At 49.5% G+C, this 19,571-nt stretch overlaps 1 non-coding gene across 1 annotated transcript; it reads left to right on the forward strand.

The window, feature by feature from the left end:
* Positions 1-11,265: 11,265 nt before the first annotated feature.
* On the forward strand, positions 11,266-11,340 carry Trnas-gga (transfer RNA serine (anticodon GGA)). Its single transcript has one exon. It is a non-coding gene; the product is annotated as a tRNA-Ser (tRNA).
* The last annotated feature ends 8,231 nt before the right edge of the window (positions 11,341-19,571 follow it).

The raw sequence follows: 19,571 nt of genomic DNA on the forward strand, positions 1-19,571 counted from the left end.
AGGAAGCGGTAATGGCGGCCGCCGCACTGCCCCACAGAACGTATTTAGACGAGTCGTGGAAGCTTCCAGAATCCCGAACCTTCCTAGGGATAACTTTAAGACCATTATACGGCCTCGTGGAGGGTTGTATGTTAAGAAGACAGACCTTATTATGTTCAAGCGTGCGCTCGCCAAGGCGGCTTCCCTAACAGCGGAGCAGGTGTTCGACGACCCGTTGTGCACGAACCCCTTCCAGAACATTCTTGTGGTAGCCACGCCATTCGAGGCGAACGCGCGCGCCTACGCCAGGGTCCAACAGATCTGTATGGGTAATATCGTCATAGCAGTAGCGGCCTACGTGGCTGCGTCCGACGACACATGTAAAGGAGTGATCCGCGGAATCAACCTGGATCTCAGTGATGCAGAACTGACGGAGATGATCGTCAACCAGAGGAACCCCGGCGCTCTGGGTGTTCGAAGAATCAAGAAGACACCAACAGTGATCGTGTTCGACGGACAAAAGGTCCCCCAAAACGTCCTGTGTGATGGTGTTCGCTACCCTTGTTCCTTGTATCGCAGGCAAATGGACGTTTGTTATGCGTGTGGAGAATTGGGCCACAGGGCCGATGTTTGCCCGAAGGGCGAAGATCAGAAAAAATGCCGCGGATGCGGAATGCGGACACCATCAGAGGATCATCAATGCAATCCCAAGTGCGCAATTTGTGGTGGCGCACACCAAACGGCTGACCGCAAGTGCAGACAGCGCTTTCAGGTGCCGTACATTGTGCGCCAAAGAAGACGGCGCCGCAGGCGCGCACAGCACACACAGCTGGCGTCAGGTCCACGTGGCTCCGACACATCTGGCGGCGGAGAAGCAATGGCGGGAGAGAAGACATTCTTCTCTCCCCGCCGCAATAGATCGGCATCTAGAGGGCGCTCCCGCTCTCGTTCCAGGGGGCGCCCCGCAGCAGATCGCGCTCACGCTCCAGAGGGCGCGACAATAGCAGCAGACGATCCCGTTCGAGAGGACGTTCAGGCTCCAGGGTCCGAATCCAGGAACCAATGTCCTGGGCAGACAAGGCCAGGCTGAACATCCAAAGCGGCAAAAAGGTAACACAGGGCATCTCGCCGGAGCATAAGAAAGAACAATCTGATATTTTAATGCTTAAGAAAGAAAATGCAGAACTTAAAGAGGCACTACGAACGTTGAGGTCCGAGTTCGAGCTCTTCCGTAACTCACGTGAACCCCCCGAAATAGACTCACCCATCCCGGTTCAAGCAGAAGGGTCGAATAAGCACAAAGCTCTTTCTCCCCCCGTGACTACGGAAAGAGAGGCCATGCAAACTGACCAGACCCCTGCTCAGGCCCCTAAGCCAGAGCCAAACGTACTCGCGTCTTTAGCGGCGATTGAGGAATCCCTCAAGCAGATGAGAGAGGCCTTAGCCATTCAATCAAGCACTATCGAGCACATGGACGGGAACATCTCCCACATGACACGTAGAGTAGGAATCCTCGAGTCTAAAATGAAAATGATAGACTAGCAAAATCAAGACCACCACCGTTAGCACCATTAGAAAAGCCAAGAAAGTACAGCAGGATCCGGATAACACGAGTTCCCTGCAGGCTTTGCTAATTTAATAGAATTCAAAATGGCGGGACAAACCGGAAACATAATTATTTGGCAGTGGAATTGTGCAAGCTTCTTAAGGCGTAAAGCTGCTCTACTGCAGCTCATCAAATCACAAGCGTCAATGCCGCACGTCCTGCTCTTGCAGGAAACTCTCAGCGATGATGTAAATCTATCGGGCTACCGTTCGGTTAGCCAAAAGGGAGAAAATGGCAGAGGTATCACCACGTTTGTCAAGAAAGATATCTCTTTTCAAGAGCACGAAGTCAAAATTTGTAACTCGGATAAGAGATCCGGTCTCGAGGCACAATTAACTGAAATCATCCCCAATGGCAAAATCCAGCGTAACATTTTCATTCTGAACTTGTACAGCTCTCCTTCGGCTTATAAGCATAACCTCCGCTCACTCCTAAATAGAGTCGTAACCACCACGAGATCGCACCCCTTAATAGTGGCTGGAGATTTCAACGCTCCCCACCCGGCTTGAGGTTATGTAGCACGAACAAAGAAAGGGGCCAATCTAGTTGCAGCTAGCAAAGACCTAAACCTAACGCTAATCTCGGACCCACGTTTCCCAACGAGGCTGGGAAATTCGGTCGCCAGAGACACGACGCCTGATCTCAGCTTCACTTGAAATGCGGAGGCGAAATGGTCCAACTTACAGGAGAACTTGGGGAGCGACCACTACATAATAGAACTCAGGATGGAAATAATAGCACCCCCCCCCCCCAAAACCTACAAATTCACCTCTTTAGGAAAATAAGAGGTGAAGATGAGGCAGTATACGACACCTTCAGTGAACTTTTTGTACAGATCCAGAAGGATGTCGAGAAGGCCACCTAGAAAATAGTCACAGAATTTAATGCCCCAGGGATGGATGCAAGGTTAGCTCACCTCCTGGAAGCCAAACGCTCTCTCCTCGAGAGATGGAAAACACAAAGACTCAATCGAAGACTGCGGAAAAAGATCGCCGAGCTCAATAGGCACATTGAGGAGCATTGCTCCGAATTAAATGAGCAGCAATGAAGGGACGCCTGCTCGGCAGCGGCCCGCAGGGGCGTCTGCGCAAGCAGGCGTTTGGGGAGTTGCGCCACCACGGACCCGAGCGCACGAGGGTTGGACCCTCCCGCGTGTAGACGTGCGCGGCTTAGCCGTGTCCGGGGAAAAGGGGATCCTGGGAGTTGAGCAGAAGCCGGGTGTTTGGACCTTTATGGCCCCTCGGCAGAGGCAACACACTCCTTTGGCCTCTGCTTCACGTAGACGGCACCCCGGACTGACCCGCCCGGGGGGAACCGGTAGTCGTCTTTTCCTATCTCTCTCTACCATCATCTTCGTCTTTCCCTTCCACTTTTAATCTGTCCTGTCCTCTCATCCTTTCCATTCACTTCGACTTTTCCTGGCGGCAAGGGTTAACCGGGTGTGGCTGTCCTACCTTGGGTATACCATATTGGGTTATAGCAACGGCATACTGCTGGCGCTGTGCAGACTTTATGTTCTGCCACGTACCCTTGTTGGGCTCCGCGGTGGGTGGCAGACGCCGTTGCCGAACATGTAGTTTCTTTCCATGGGATCCCCGAACCCTTTCTCAACCGATCGTGCCTCGAAAAGGGTACGCACCGATGCAACATCACTATTCTTGCCCAAAAACAGCGAACGTTTCCCGAAATTCCACGTCCTCCACTGCGAACAATCTTCTACAAAAGCTAGAACAATTTCACCATTTCTTGTGGCCAAGTGCCTAAGAGAGACCATTGGAACTGGTTATAAGGTAACAAAGATGGCAAGTGGAGATTTGCTCCTGGAACTAAAAGACAAGGAACAATACAACAGACTAGCACACCTCGTAGCCTTTGGTAATATCCCTCTTTCTGTGAGGGCGCATCGAACTATGAACACAGTCAAAGGCGTAGTATCAGATGAAGACTTAATGACATTGAATGAAGAACTCCTGGATGGATGGAAGGACCAAGGCGTAATCCACGTGCAGCGCATCACAATCAGAAGGAATGACAACGAAATCCCAACAAAGCATTTAATACTCACTTTCAGTTCAACCACATTACCCGAGACTCTTGAAACCGGCTATCTAAAACTTTATGTTCGACCTTATATCCCGAACCCGCGACGTTGCTTCAAATGCCAAAGATTTGGTCACGCGTCCCAAAGCTGCCGAGGGCAGCTTATGTGCGCAAAGTGCGGCACAACTGGTCACTCTTCTGACGATTGCAATAATGACGAGGTACATTGTGCGAACTGCGACGGCAGTCACCCGGCATACTCCAGAGCATGTCCAGCCTGGAAGAAAGAAAAAGAAGTAATTACTGTAAAAGTGAAGGAGAATATCACATTCCGCGAAGCACGTCAACGTATCTCCTCGTTGTTCTTGCTTAAAACATCTTTCGCCGAAGTGGTGCAACGGGGGGCGGCACCACAACGGCCTCTGGCGGTAGCCCGGACCACGCCTAGCGTGCCGAGGCTAACGCCACCCGCCCCTAAGGTGGGAGCAGCCAACGCTGCCCTGCCATCTCTCAAAATGTCCACACCAGTGGCCTCTACAAGCTCCGGCAGCAGCCAGGGCACCGCAGAGGCCACAGGGGTCCTTTCGACCTCCGGCCCGGTGGGGACAAAGACTTCGTCGCTCGAGATGAAGTCTACGCGACGCACACATCGCTCTCTGGAGCGGGTGTCCAGTGCCTCGCAAGAGGCTATGGACACCAGTCCAAGCCAAACGGCGCAGGTAGCGTCGAAGGAGCGGCAAGGTTCTCTCGACTGCTCCAAAAAGACAAAACACCAATTACAGGGCCTGACAAAGGCCTTGTAAAGTAAAGTCACTCTCCTCTCTTTTGAGACACACAGCGCCTTTTATTTTCCTCCAACATGAACACAATAATGCAGTGGAATGTTAGAGGACTAATCCACAACCTAGACGACATCCAAGAACTTATCAATAAATTTAATCCAAAGGTGCTGTGTGTTCAAGAAACACACCTAAACTCCAGAAACACCAACGTCCTACGTCAGAATATTGTTTTCCGAAGAGACCGCGAGGATTCTGCCGCATCATCTGGTGGTGTGGCCATCATACTCGACAGAAGTGTAGCCTGTCAGCCACTTCCACTCAAAACGGCACTTGAGGCGGTAGCCGTTCGTGCTGTACTTCTGGGTAAGCTCATAACCATTTGCTCACTCTACATACCCCCACACCATTCTTTACACAAGCATGAATTTCAGTCATTTATAGATGAATTACCAGAACCCTACCTCGTTCTTGGCGATTTCAATGCACACAGCAGCTTGTGGGGCGACACACGTATCGATGCGCGAGGACGCCTAATTGAACAATTTCTTTTCTCCTCTGGTGCGTGTCTCCTGAATAAGAAGGAACCCACCTACTACAATCTCTCAAAACAAAACTTTTTCTTCCATTGATCTCAGTGTAGGTTCCCCGTCTATATTTGCTGAACTTAAATGGGAAGTTATAAAAAATCCTTACGGGAGTGACCACTTCCCGATACTGTTGAGATGACCACTACAAAACGAACCTCTACAACAGGCACCGCGCTGGAAGTTGGATATGGCAGATTGGGGAGAAATTCAAAAGTCTTACAAGCGGTATCTCGTGGCCTGACATATCTTTGCTGGGAATTGATGCTGCGGTTGAGTATCTTGCATCTTTCATAATCAATGCCGCTACTGAATGTATACCAGAAATGAATGGTGCGACCTGCAAACGCCGTGTCCCATGGTGGAACGAGGAATGTCGGAACGCTCGTAGGAAACAGAACAAAGCGTGGGGGTTGCTACGCGACTCCCCAACTGCGGAAAATCTTGTTAATTTTAAGAAAATTAAATCGGAGGGCAGAAGAACGCGCCGACACGCCAGGAGAGAAAGTTGGAAAAAAGTTTTTATCAGGCATAAACTCGTATACAGACGAGGGCAGAGTCTGGAAGAAAGTTAATAAGATAAAAGGGCTACAAACCTATTCACTCCCATTGGTAAACACACAAGGCCACAGTCTGGAAGACCAAGCTAACTGCCTGGGAGCACATTTTGAGCATGTGGCCAGCTCATCTCATTATTCCCAAACATTTAAAAGGCACAAGGCTACAATAGAAAAACAGAAACTAGAAAGAAAAGGTACGGGAAACGAGGCATACAACCAGCCATTCTGCATTGCTGAGCTGTCTGCATCACTTAGTTGTTGCAATAAGTCTGCGCCAGGCTCTGACCGCATAGCTTATGAAATGCTGAAACACCTTCCTCATGAAACAAACAAAACTCTCCTCTCCCTATACAATGCTATATGGACCTCCGGCAAGATCCCCTCTGCCTGGAAAGAGGCCATTGTCGTTCCTATACTGAAGCAGGGCAAGGACCCATCGTCTGCTTCGAGTTACCGCCCTATAGCACTAACAAGCTGCCTCTGCAAACTGTTCGAAAAAATGATTAACCGCCGACTAATACATTTTCTCGAATCAAACAAATTGCTTGACCCGTACCAATGCGGGTTTCGAGAAGGTCGATCCACCGCCGACCATTTGATACGTATTGAGACGCAAATTCGTGAAGCTTTCATCCATAAACAGTTCTTTCTCTCTGTATTCCTTGATATAGAAAAAGCCTACGATACCACGTGGCGGTTTGGAATACTTAGAGACCTCTCGCACGTTGGTATACGTGGTAACATGTTAAATGTCATAGAAAGGTATTTATCTAATCGCACTTTCCGTGTTCGTGTGGGAAATGCTGTATCAAGACCTTTTGTGCAGGAAACTGGAGTGCCACAGGGTGGGGGGCTCAGTTGCACTCTCTTTATCGTAAAAATGAGTTCTTTGCGTCTGTATATCCCAAGAAACATGTTTTATTCTGCATACGTCGATGATGTACAGATAGGTTTCGCCTCGTGCAATCTCGCAGTCTGTGAGCGGCAGATTCAGCTTGGTCTGAACAAGGTGTCTAAGTGGGCAGCCGAGAATGGATTTAGCCTTAACCCACAAAAGACCACCCACAAAAGACCCCTCCAGAAAGAGGGGTCTGCACCCCGATCCTGACATTGAGTTGCAGGGACAACGCGTGCACGTAAAAACAGAACATAAATTTTTAGGTATGATTCTAGATACGAAGCTTAAATTTGTGGCACACATACGGTATCTAAGAAACAAGTGTATGAAAACAATGAATATTCTAAAAGTGTTGTCACGCACCGCTTGGGGTAGTGACACACAGTGTCTTTTAAATTTGTACAAGAGCCTCGTACTCACAAGATTAGATTACGGTGCCATAGTGTACCATTCCGCTACGCCAAGCGCCCTAAGGATGCTGGATCCTGTACACCATCTAGGCATCCGCCTAGCCACTGGTGCCTTCAGGACAAGTCCTGTGGCAAGCATGTATGTAGAGGCGGACATGTGGTCGCTTGATATGCAACGTTCATCCTTAAGCCTCACCTATTTCCTGAAAGTAAATTCCAACTCGGAACACTCGTCCTTCTCAACCGTAAATGATATGACCAGTTCCGCACTCTTTAATAACCGGCCGACAGCAAGAGAACCCTTTTCACTACGTGTAAGAAAAATTAGTGAAGAAATGGACATCCCACTACTTGAAAATACTCTGATGGCCCCAGCAAAGCCAGTGCCACCGTGGCATTGGCAACTCATGGAGTGTGATACTTCGTTTGTAGAGGTCACAAAAGATGCTCCAGAGGCACATATACGGATGCATTTTCTAGAAATCCAGTTCAAGTACTCGTCCTGCACTCAGTTTTACACCGATGCTTCCAAGTCACATGCAGGGGTATCTTATGCAGTAGTCGGCCCATCGTTCTCCGAGTCCGATGTACTGCACCCGGAAACAAGCATTTTTACGGCTGAGGCCTATGCACTTTTATCGGCTGTGAAGAGTATAGGCAAATCGAAACTCAAAAGATCAATAATATTTACAGACTCCCTAAGCGTCGTAAAAGCCATCATGACTCTACATAGACACACAAACCCTGTACTTATTGAACTGTATTCTGCTCTGTGCAAGGCATACATGTCTAACCAGCATATTATTATATGCTGGGTGCCTGGCCATAGAGGCATCGAGGGGAATGTTCTGGCTGATCAAATGGCCACATCAACTACATCGCGAGCCCTTAACCCAACCGCTTCTATCCCTGCCAGCGATCTCAAGCCCTACTTGAGAAAGAAACTTCGAAGCCACTGGCAGCGCTTGTGGGATGCCGAAACGAACAATAAGCTCCACTTAGTTAAGCCACAAATAGGTCCCTGGCATCCCGTTACGAAAATACGAAGAACAAATGTCCTATTCTCTCGTCTGAGAATAGGACATACATACGGCACCCACAATTTCCTCCTAACTAGAAAGGACCCGCCAACCTGTGGTAGATGTGGAGAGAGGCTTACCGTGCTCCACGCCCTCGTGGAGTGCAGGGAAGCCGAAACAGAGAGAAAAAGGCACTTTCCCCTAGCGTACCGGTACTGTCTTCCACTCCATCCCGCTATGTTTCTGGGCGACAAACCTCTCTTTAGCACTAAAGCTGTCCTGGATTTTCTGAGCGATGTCGTATTGCATGTTATTTGCCCAATAGTTTCGTAGCGCATCCTCTCTCTGGAGGATGTCGCCGCGATAGTAGTTTTGCATAGCACGCGCCTCCAGGCCCTTGCGTTTCAAAGGGTCTGTCAAGGCAGTAGTGCTGTTTGAAAAGTTTCACAGTGATAAATTTTCGTTTATCTTCATTATCTTGCAATTTGTTCTTTCGTGTTCATAGTGCACCTCATTAGCCATTGCCATAATTTTATTACATATATATTTTACGCATTTTACAGCGATTGTTCTTAGGCCCTTTTACAGCCACGACACATCTACCTTTTGCAATTCATTGCTCCATTGTCAACCCATGAACACACTGGCCTGGCGCTCTTTGGCCATACCTGGCCCTTGCGCCATTAAACACCATACATCATCATCATGCTCGGCAGCGAACGGGAAAATGTGAAAAGGAGGTAAATGGAGCCTCTTCAAACATCTCCTAGACGATGGACAATCGAAAGGTAATCAGAGACTAGCCATAGACCGAGTTATTACTAAGGAGCTAATGGACGGCATCTCAGAAGCCTCCATATTTAGGAAACTAGCCAACAAATACCTTCCACTTGACCAAAGCTCAAGCTCTTCCCACCCTCGATATGAGGGTGCGCCTACCCCAGAGCTGGACACTCCCTTCTCGGAAGCTGAGATCAGGGAAATGCTGCAGAATCTTAACGGAAGGTCTGCCCCAGGCCCCGATGGAGTCACAAACCGGCTCTTAAGAAATTTGGACGACAAAGCCATTCATTCCTTAGTGAACGAGATAAACAGGATATGGGAGGAGGGTGTCGTACCGGACAGTTGGAAAAATGGTCCTAATCTCCAAGTCCTAATCTCCAGTCCTAATCCTAATCCTAATCCAATCCTAATCCTAAAGTGGTCCTAATCTCCAAGCCAGGTAAATCGCCTAGCTTGGAGAACCTCCGTCCTACCTCCCTTACTTCTTGCATTAGCAAAGTAGCGGAACATGCAGTGCATAACAGGATATCGAGACATATCGAGTGGAATGAGCTATTCCCGTACAATATGGTGGGTTTCAGGCCCTCGCTTTCCACGCAGGATGTCATGCACCTGCTCAAAACACAGATCATAGACTCTCAAAACAAAGATGTAAAAGGGGTACTCGCACTAGATCTATCCAAGGCCTTCGACACAATTACACATGACTACATCCTTAAGGAGATATCGGCCTTGAACTTAGGAGTTAAATTCTTCTCCTTCGTTGAATCCTTCCTTGAGAGCAGGACGGCGGTCATAAAGTTGAGGCAATCAGTGTCGGAGTCTTTCACACTCGGAAGAAGGGGCACTCCCCAAGGGGCAGTTATCTCACCACTTCTGTTCAACATAGCAATGCGCAAATTGTCGGAAAACCTTGCAACAATTCCTAATGTTGGTCATGCATTATATGCTGACGACATTACAATCTGGGGTCCCGGAGGATCGGAGGCGACGGTCGAACAAGCTCTACAGGAGGCTCTAGACGTTACAGAGTCTTTCCTGGACGGTACGGGACTTGCACTCTCGCCTGGAAAGTCGGAACTCCTGCTGTACAGACAGGCTAGACGAGGTGCTAGGGGACTCACCCCACTCGATCAGGTGCCCATTAGCGTTCGTACCAGGGATGGGTATACCATCCCTAGAGTAGACTCTATCAAAATTCTAGGGCTTTTATTAGACTCGAAGGGCTGCAACGCAAAGCCTATAGCTCATCTCACCACGAAAACAGAGAACATTCTCAGATTAATTATGAGAGTGTCCAACAAGACAGGTGGCATAGGCGAGGATATACTCCTTAGCACTCACCATGATTTCCTCATGAGTCATGTCATTTACATAGTCGTGGCCCTCAATTGGACAAAAACAGAGAAAGATAAATTAGATACGCTCATGCGCAAAAGTGTCAAAAAGGTGCTTGGTGTTCCAATCACGGCTAGCACAGAGAAACTCATGAAGTTGGGAGTACACAACACCACTTCGGAGTTAATTGAAGCACAAAGATCGGCACAAATTATTAGATTATCGAACTCCAAAGCAGGCAGAAGACAGTTGGATGCGGCAGGCCTCCGTCCTAGTTTTAATCAGGGAGAAGCCACGCAACTTGATAATCAAACAATGAATTCCTTTATTGTAGACCCTTTTCCAAGAAACGTCCACCCACAACAGAATAAAGGTCGAAGATTGGCAAGGGCTAGGGCTTTCCTAAAGAACTTATCCGGAACGGAAACCTTTGTTGACGCGGAGCGACACACGAGCTCCGACAAGTTTTCCGTAGCTATAGTCAATGACAGGGGAGATCTCCTCTCGGCAGCTTCGCTAAAGACCTCATTGGTCGACGTGGCGGAGCAGGCTGCTATAGCTCTCGCATTACTTGATACAACACGCAGTTTACACGGACTCCCGAGCGGCAATTAGAGCGTTCGCATCGGGATTGATAGCCAAACAGGCAGCCAGGATTATCAACGGCAGACCCCCCTCAGACACTATTCATCACATAATCTGGTTCCCAGCACACATGGGATCAGACGTATTACCGGGTCACCTGAACCCCAATGAGATAGCCCACGACCGTGCGCGAGGTTTCATATGCCGCGACGGGATGGTGTCTCGGGTGAGTTCGGGAGAGCTCTTCCACAGTGATCCTGTAGTCACTTTTCACGAAATCACATCACATTACAGAGGGGATAGGCAGAGTTTTCCCTCCCCCCATCATAAGCTCAACAGATCACAATCTAGCACGCTCCGCATGCTCCAGACGGAGTCCTACCCCTCTAGGGGCTTTCTGAACAAACTTCACCCCGACATCGATCCATTCTGCCCAGATTGTGGCACTGAATTTTGCTCATTAAATCACATGCTCTGGCAGCGCCCTGTGTTACAGGATTTTAACCGAGAAGAAGACTGGACGAAGGCCATCACAAATCCCAGACAAGACAACCAACGGCTAGCAGGCCCCCCTGCCTAGCTTCTCAGGACCTAAATAAAGTGTTTACTACTACTACTACTACTACTTGCCTTTGCTTCGAGTTGTCGACAAATTCGACTTCACCCTGCCATCTGCTAGCCGCCTGGTTAGCTCAGATGGTAGAGCGGCTGCCCCGGAAAGGCAGTGGTCCCGGGTTCGAGTCCCGGACCAGGACGAATTTTTCTTCAACTGCGAGGCTTTCTTTCGAGGAACCCGGTTGGGTTTCCATTGTAGGAAATTGCTACATTTGGGTGGAAGTCTCAGTTTCCCTTTAATTACTTATCTCCACCTAGCGGATTTCCGCTGAAATATTACATCAAACTGATCTAATCCACAGTGTTCCTTAAAGACGCCTTGTTTTCTAGTCATAAGTTATCAATCCTCACTACCTCGTGGTGCTGCCATCCTCCATCCTCTTGTGTGCAATAAAATGTTTGCAGCCCTACTTGTCTTTTTCACATGCCATTTTTGCGTTGTTTTCTGTATCAGATTAAGTGCTTGACAGATATGGCAGCAGTGTGTCAATGTAAAAGTTGTCGAGCACCTCTCTGGCACTTTTCCATTCATTCTCATTGAAACTTATTCGTTCGATCAAAACAAAATCTCCTCCATATACCACAAAGTCACCCCAGCGCAACTGTGATACACCCATCTGCCCAAGAAGTTGGTGCTAATGCTGGTGGTCCCTCTTAAGCTCTGGTACACCATCCCTGATTATGCAACAGAAATCATTGTTTAGAAGGTCAGACGCCTTGTGGTCACGTAGACAGTAGGGACACTTGATCTCTACTACACCATAGGATTGTTCGGTGGGGTCGTACACAATCCTGTTGGGCGACGCACCCAACCAAGGAAAGGCTGGGTTAACCAGCAATCCACAGGTACTAATTGTAGGAGCGTGGCCCAGACGGCGTAGAGCATCCTCGTAGCGTTGAGCAGCTAGCGGTACCATTTTTATGTCGTAACTGGAAAAATGTAACAGAAATAAACTTAGTGCAATGTTAGTTACCGCACAATGTCTAGTACAGTTTTTGGATATGCTAATCCCACTCTGTGGCATATATACTTTGTTCATGCATTTACAGGGATGAAAAGAAAATACTAACTTGGCTGCAGCAACTCTAGAAAGGTCTCTGGCAGCTGCGAGGTTCTGCAGGCCCTTTACAGTCCACTCCTTCCCATTCAGGACCACACCAAACTTGGAGGATGTGACAGGAAGCCGGCGTTCCTGATGCCATGTTGCACTTTTTGCCTGCTGGCAGCTGTCCTTGCTTCAGCTGCCACTGGTGTCATACATATCTCCTGATGCATGAAATAAATGCCAGACAGATATGAAAATTAAAAACATTGCATGTTTCTCACACTCAGTGCACACAATGGTCTAGCGGATAAAAAGATTTACATCTTAATATTTGTCTGGTTGCTAAAAATACAATATATTACATCTGTCCGATACGACCTAGTGGCGGGAGACTATATGAATGTTCGCATCTATGTGCTACCAAACGGGGGTCAAAGGCACTTAAAATATTAAATGTGATGACTCAGCCTATAGCATCGAAACCACGGCTAAATGTAATTCGCACAAGGGTTTGGCACCAACACACAACATTTGAGAGATTCATAGTAATTCCTTGCAAGAAACATTGACCAGCCTCTTCCCTGCATAACACTGTTTGTCCCAATGTGAGCTGGAGGATTCGAGGATGTGCCGCTTTCGAAGAAAGTGAGAGTCGGGATGCTTTCCCAAGGATCTTCTTCGTTTGCTGGTAGTAAGCCAGAAAGAAGAACGGTGAAACCGTGTGGCAGCAGGGACTGCTGGTTGCTCTGAGGCGGCAATGAGGACACCAGCCCGAACCTGGACTGCACGGTCTCGCCTTCGTCGGTTAGCAGGAGCGCTTTCGCGAAGTCATTATCCAGGTCAAACGAAAGCAGCTCTTGAGCAAACTATTGCTTCGCCTCTTCTTGCTCCTGCCGATTTATACGGCCTACACGGCGCTCCTTCGGCAAGGCAAACTTTGGCGCACTAGTCCCGCCTTCTTTCACTTTGCGCCAGTACAGGGATTGAAGCGGGCATCCTCTGATCGCGCTTCTGCGGGGAGTCCTCCATTGCTGAGGCAAATCCGTGCACGAGAGCTGGTCCGGCGCCTCGGAGAAACCCTTTGACTGTAGGAGCATGAGAGTTCTCAAAAGAGCGATCATGTGGTTGCAGGCGAGCTTTCCGGCCGGGCTGTCGCAGCTTCCATCGATGATGCGTGTCATGTCCAATGCTATCATCACGGAATACGGTGGCGCGTTCTTTTTTTTTTTTTTTTTTTGCTTCGGTAGCATGGCGCATTCAAGAAGATGAGCCCGGCACTCGAAATAAAGAGTACTAAGCTTCTGCATCCATGACTTCAGACAAGAGAATAAACGATATCACCAACTCATATATAATTTGTTTTCTTAAACCTAAGCTTAAATAAAGTCACGATGATTTCTTAACATACACACAACAGCAAAGGGCTTTTATCTAAGAAGATCAACGGTTGCGACTATCACCCGTTTACATGCGATACAGTTGCACAAATATTTACCTGCTTTGGGTGACATTGGTCTTCAACGCACATACGTTGACGTACAATTCCACGTGAAAGTTGTAGCTTCGTTCGTAGCTTCCTTTCGTTCGCGATCGTCCTGCATAAAAATCGTGTACGCTCCGATCTGACAGCGGACGTAAGACGGCAAGGTCGTTCTTCCATCCAGTGAGGGGGAAAATTACCTTCCGTGAATGGTGCGACATCGTTGGGAGTGATTGCACAAACACGGAACACAAAATGCTGCGCAGACGATTGTTCATGTCAAGATAAAACTTGTCTGTCCCTATCGCATTCTCATGTGCACTGCGTTTTTTGTAGTGTTTTCATGCACGATGGCGGCGCTGCACAGTGTTGCTTTAACACTCCAGAGCTTTTTCCAGTGTTGCTGGCATTTATGCAACTCGTCTATGCTGGTGACCAGTGACCTACGCCTCCCGTTTGCTAACAGAAGCCAAACAACGCTATGCGCAAATTGAAAAGGATGCACTAGGTATTGTTTTCGGGTGCGAGAAATTCTATCAATTTGTGTACGGCCAGAAGTTCATTGTCGAAACTGATCACAAAAAATTAATTTCGATAGCATCAAAAGAGATGTGATATGCCACCACGTTTACAAAGATTTTTCCTACGGCTTATGAAACACGATTATTCTTTGCAGTTCGTTCCAGGAAAGAAGCTGGTTCTAGCAGATATGCTGTCAAGAGCGTCTCTTTCGACTGAAGCCGACAATGCTGGAGCAACAGAAGACGTCAACGTCCATGTCATATGACTATTAGGCGCTATGGTCACCGAAAGTACTGGTCGCAAGCTAGCCGGCTCATCTGCACATGACGACTACTTAAATGCGGTCATCGCCAAGGTATCCGCAGGCGAAGAGGTGCAAGGTGAATTAAAACCATTTTCTGCAGAGCTGACCGTCGTGAATGAAATTTTGCTAAAGGGTGCCATATGTAGAATACGGGACAGTGCGTGGTTACGTGAGGGCAGAATCGTCAAAATAGCTGGCCCGAGGTCTTACATTGTGCAAACGGGGCCTCGCCAAGTGCTCAGACATAACCGTCGTCACTTACTTCACAGAAACGAGGACTATTGTCCCGAGTCAATTGACGACGAATATAGCGCGCCTCCTGCACCAGATTCGGTGCGGAGGGCATGTATGCTATCTTCTGAAAAGAAGTCTCCAGTCATCGAGTCTCAAGTACGCCAACTACAACAGCGCCGGCTTGCGCATCAAATCCAGGTCCGAGAAGGTCGACACGCTCAGTCAAGTCACCACAGCGCCTTGCGTAAAATCACGGTGTAAGAACAAGGAGAGGGGCTGACACTTTCCCCCCAACGCGCGCGAAAGCGCCGCTCGCTCGCGTCCAGATTATGTTCGGCTTGGTTGCAGCTGGTTCGGAGGCGTCGTAGAGGGCGCTGCGGTATGCGGTTCCAGCATAGAGTAAAATACGGATTACAAGAGTGGCCACTCGAGCCTAAAAGCGGCCGAGCTACGCAGCTTCATGCCGCCCGCTAGAGGGCAATACAACACTCCCTGTCTCCAAGGGAACGCGCGTACTACTAATCTATTGTAGTAACTTTTCTATAGTGCACTATACGTCTACTTGTCTATGTGGCTGTAGACTATTGCGACTCAGGGTTGGGGACGAGAGACTGAGTCTTGAAGCAGGCGAAGAGGAGACGAAAGCTTTATACAGTATGTACAAATATGTACAGATATAGCAGGAATAGCAGGTAATAGCTGGTAATAGCTGCCATTAGCTGGGGATAGCTGGTCAAAGCAGTAAGAGCTGGTAAGAGCGCACCAGACCGACGGGGCGGCCGGTGGCGACTCTCTGCTTAACAATGGGCCGGTTCCTCCTTAAATCCCCTTGGCGGCGGCTCCTCGTCGACAGGAGGAAGAGGGGACGGTTGCTGACGTCACTCGCGTCGCATTGTGTCGTCGCGTCCCCCTGGCGACTCGTCGACAGGACCCCGAGGTGGCGATGATGGCCGGGGCTGCTTGCACGTCGGCAGGACACAGACAGGGCAGTTGCCGAGGTCCCCCCCGCGCCGTATTGTGTCGTCGCGTCCCCTTGGCGACTCGTTGACCGGATCAAGACGGGGCGGTTGCTGAGGCACCCGCGTCGCATTGTGTCGCCACGTCCCATTGGCGACTAGTCGGCAGGACCCAGAGGGACGGGTGGCGATGATGGCAGGTGCTATGGCACAACAGCACCCCCGCCGCCAGACAATGCATCCAGAGGTCGAGCTGTCCTACGCAGCTCGGAAGATTGGATGCGCCGGTTGGGCGACGTCTAGGATGGTCTGGAGGTATCGGCTCTGCCGCTTTTCCCGCCGGTGGTCTTTTCTGCTGCTCGGTCCTGATAATGTCCACTGGAACGACCAAGAATCAACAACGCCAAACCACTCCGGCCAAAGCAAGCACCCTCCGAATGCTCTCCAAACCGCCAGACCAAAATCATCGAACAAAGCATTTTCCGAGATCTGGCTACGCTAAACAAAACAAAACAAAATAAAACAACAACAACAAAAAATCCCGAACAACACGAGACACGTATCTGAGAGAGAAATTCGAGATACGGACCTCCTTTTTTTTAATTGTCAATGCGCGAGTCTTAATCAAATCAGAATTGCGTCGCAAGCGATTCTCAACTGTAATGCGGGCGGGTTGGCAAAGATCAAGGTTGCCGAAGATGACTTAATTTTCCCCCGAAAGCCGTGGCGCAAAGGTTAAGCGTAGCTAATCTATGCAGTTGGGCGCCACTTCGCGGAATTACGGAACGAAATCCGATAACTGTCACCGCATAAAGAAATAGCCCTCCACTTAGTGCTGACAAAATGCGCTCGGCAAAACGAGCACCACATTCTTAAAGCACAGAAGCGGTCTTAACAAAAAACAAACAAAAAACAAATACTAAAACTCACACGAACTACATGAAAGCAAAGGTGAGTCAAAATTCTACACTGACACTTACAACTAACGCGTACAATACAAAAACAAGTCAATCTAAATTAAACCTTTAGGCTTTGTCTAGCCTAGGTTAAACGTAAAAACAACAAACAAATGAAAAAACTGACGCTTTCTCTACTTGAGCGTTTAGCAATCAGGTCTCAGTAAAATGATTAACCAACTAGAAAATGTCGGTGTCTCGCGAAAAAAGGGACCATAAAAGATGCCCTCTTCTCTGCACATCCAACCTTTCATACGCTCAACACGCGACTGAACTTTAACGCAAAGAAGAATAAAATGAATACTAAAAGACAATTAACAGAATCGGCTCTAAAGGTATCATGTTGTCAATCACTTGGTGCTCGCAAGCACACCCTTTCAGACGCGCTCGAGCGGGTCGCCCATTCTCGAGCGTACGCGTTGTCCACTCGCGACACCAGAACAAGGCTGATTTGCCGGTAGCCGTGACTTTCAAACTGCTGCCTCTAAACACTCGGGGAGCGGCGCATCCACGGACCCGCGAGCGCGCGGTCCCTTTGTCCGCTTGGCCGTCGCCTTTCCTTCCCCCAGGAAGGGAGCGGCCATTGAAGCAGACTTTCGAGCATACCCGACGCTTCGCTACGTTCCTCTGCTTACAATTCATTGATATCGCTGAGAACCGACGGAATTTGCGGCGTCTGAATTTCTGTGAAATCCTGCCTTTACCGACGCGTGTCACGCCTATTACAGAACGCAGCAGCCGCCTAAGCTTCGGGTTCACCATGCTCCGCTTTTTCCTAACAGCTTGGCAGTTGGAGCATTTGACCTGGCTCGTATCGCCGCCCGAGTCCGACTTTCTCGGCTTGCGCCTTCGTCGTTTGCCCTCGGCGCGGCTCGCAAAGCTCGCGGTCTCGGCACTCGTACTCGCAGGTGCCCTGCCTTCTCGTCGCAACGACATAGCTCCGGGCGGCAAAACCAAGCTAGCCTCGTGGTCGTCGCTAGATGTCTGCACTTCTAACAGAACATAACTGCATCCGACGCCATCTGAGCTAGCCGGCTTGCCCTGCGGTCTCTCCTTGACTAGCCTGAGCGTATCGCTGCCATCAAAAGGGCGCAGAATTTCTCTCTGGCCTTCATCGTCGGCCACAATTTCCAAAGCGGCTTCTTTAGACAGCGGCGCAGCAATGTGTTCGCGCTCGTCGATAAGCGTGTGCACCGATTGCTGCACCATAGCATTTCCCTGGCGCACTGAGCTAGTAGCCATCTCAATACGCGGTCTCTCCTCGACAGGCTCGGCATTGTGGCTATGAAATTGGTCCTGGCAGTCGGCCTGACTTACGACATCAAAATGACTCAACAAAGCCTTCTTAGCTTCATCGTAGTCCCGCTTCTCTGCATCAAGCAGCTGTTCCAGAACACACGAGAGTTTACGAGGAAGCAACAGGATCAACCGCTCGGACCAGAAATCCCGGTTGACACCTTCTTTCTCGCAAACCTTTTCAAAATCAGCAAGAAATTTAACCATATTCTCGCCCGCCCTGAAGGTGTGGAGATGATATCGTGCTGTGCGCCATATCCATGTTTGATTCTGTCGGCGGCTCTCTCGCCTTGCCTTTTCCTCGGGACTTACGTGCTCTTTCGCTTCCAGCTCGCGCCTCTCACGTCTCTCGCGTTCTTTTGCCTCGAGCTTTCGCTCCACAATCATTTCCCAAGCCTCTTCGGCTTCCTCGGTCGTCACGTCCTCTGCTCGCATCACGTCGAGAATCGCTTTCCTTGCTTTTTCGGAGCCGGCGGAAATGCCCAACTCCTCGCAAATTTGAATGAGGTCCTGAACTTGGAATTCCTCCATCGCGATCTCGTTCCTCGTGTTGCTTGCCCACAAAATTTACCCTACTTCAAACTAAATCCACTATTTAAAGAAGGCAAATTAATAAATCATAGTCTACCAAAACAAAACACTCTACTAACATCTGCCTGTGCTAGAGAGGTCTGGCGACATGAAAAGCAAACATCGGGCACTCACCCAGCCAAAGTGGTTGACGCCGGTCGATCTGGTAGCTGCCATCGAACGGTGTAGCAGGCGTCTTCGGTCCTCGTATCTCGCAGCTTGCCATCCGCTGTTCAGATACTAGTTCGCCAATCCCATAGCTGCCATCCACTATTGCGACTCGGGGTTGGGGACGAGAGACTGAGTCTTGAAGCAGGCGAAGAGGAGACGAAAGCTTTATACAGTATGTACAAATATGTACAGATATAGCAGGAATAGCAGGTAATAGCTGGTAATAGCTGCCATTAGCTGGGGATAGCTGGTCAAAGCAGTAAGAGCTGGTAAGAGCGCACCAGACCGACGGGGCGGCCGGTGGCGACTCTCTGCTTAACAATGGGCCGGTTCCTCCTTAAATCCCCTTGGCGGCGGCTCCTCGTCGACAGGAGAAAGAGGGGACGGTTGCTGACGTCACTCGCGTCGCATTGTGTCGTCGCGTCCCCCTGGCGACTCGTCGACAGGACCCCGAGGTGGCGATGATGGCCGGGGCTGCTTGCACGTCGGCAGGACACAGACAGGGCAGTTGCCGAGGTCCCCCCCGCGCCGTATTGTGTCGTCGCGTCCCCTTGGCGACTCGTTGACCGGATCAAGACGGGGCGGTTGCTGAGGCACCCGCGTCGCATTGTGTCGCCACGTCCCGTTGGCGACTAGTCGGCAGGACCCAGAGGGACGGGTGGCGATGATGGCAGGTGCTATGGCACAACAAGACGTAGGCGTTATCAACGGGATAAGCCGGCCGTGAGCGGTGGATGATAAGACTAGTATAAAGAATAACGCATTGCTACAAAATATCGGCCATGGTGTGATGAGGCAAGGCGACGCTACAAAAGATGTGCGATAACGTCTGCGTGG

This window comes from Dermacentor silvarum, chromosome 10 (assembly GCF_013339745.2).
Source record: "Dermacentor silvarum isolate Dsil-2018 chromosome 10, BIME_Dsil_1.4, whole genome shotgun sequence".
Lineage (NCBI taxonomy): Eukaryota > Metazoa > Arthropoda > Arachnida > Ixodida > Ixodidae > Dermacentor > Dermacentor silvarum.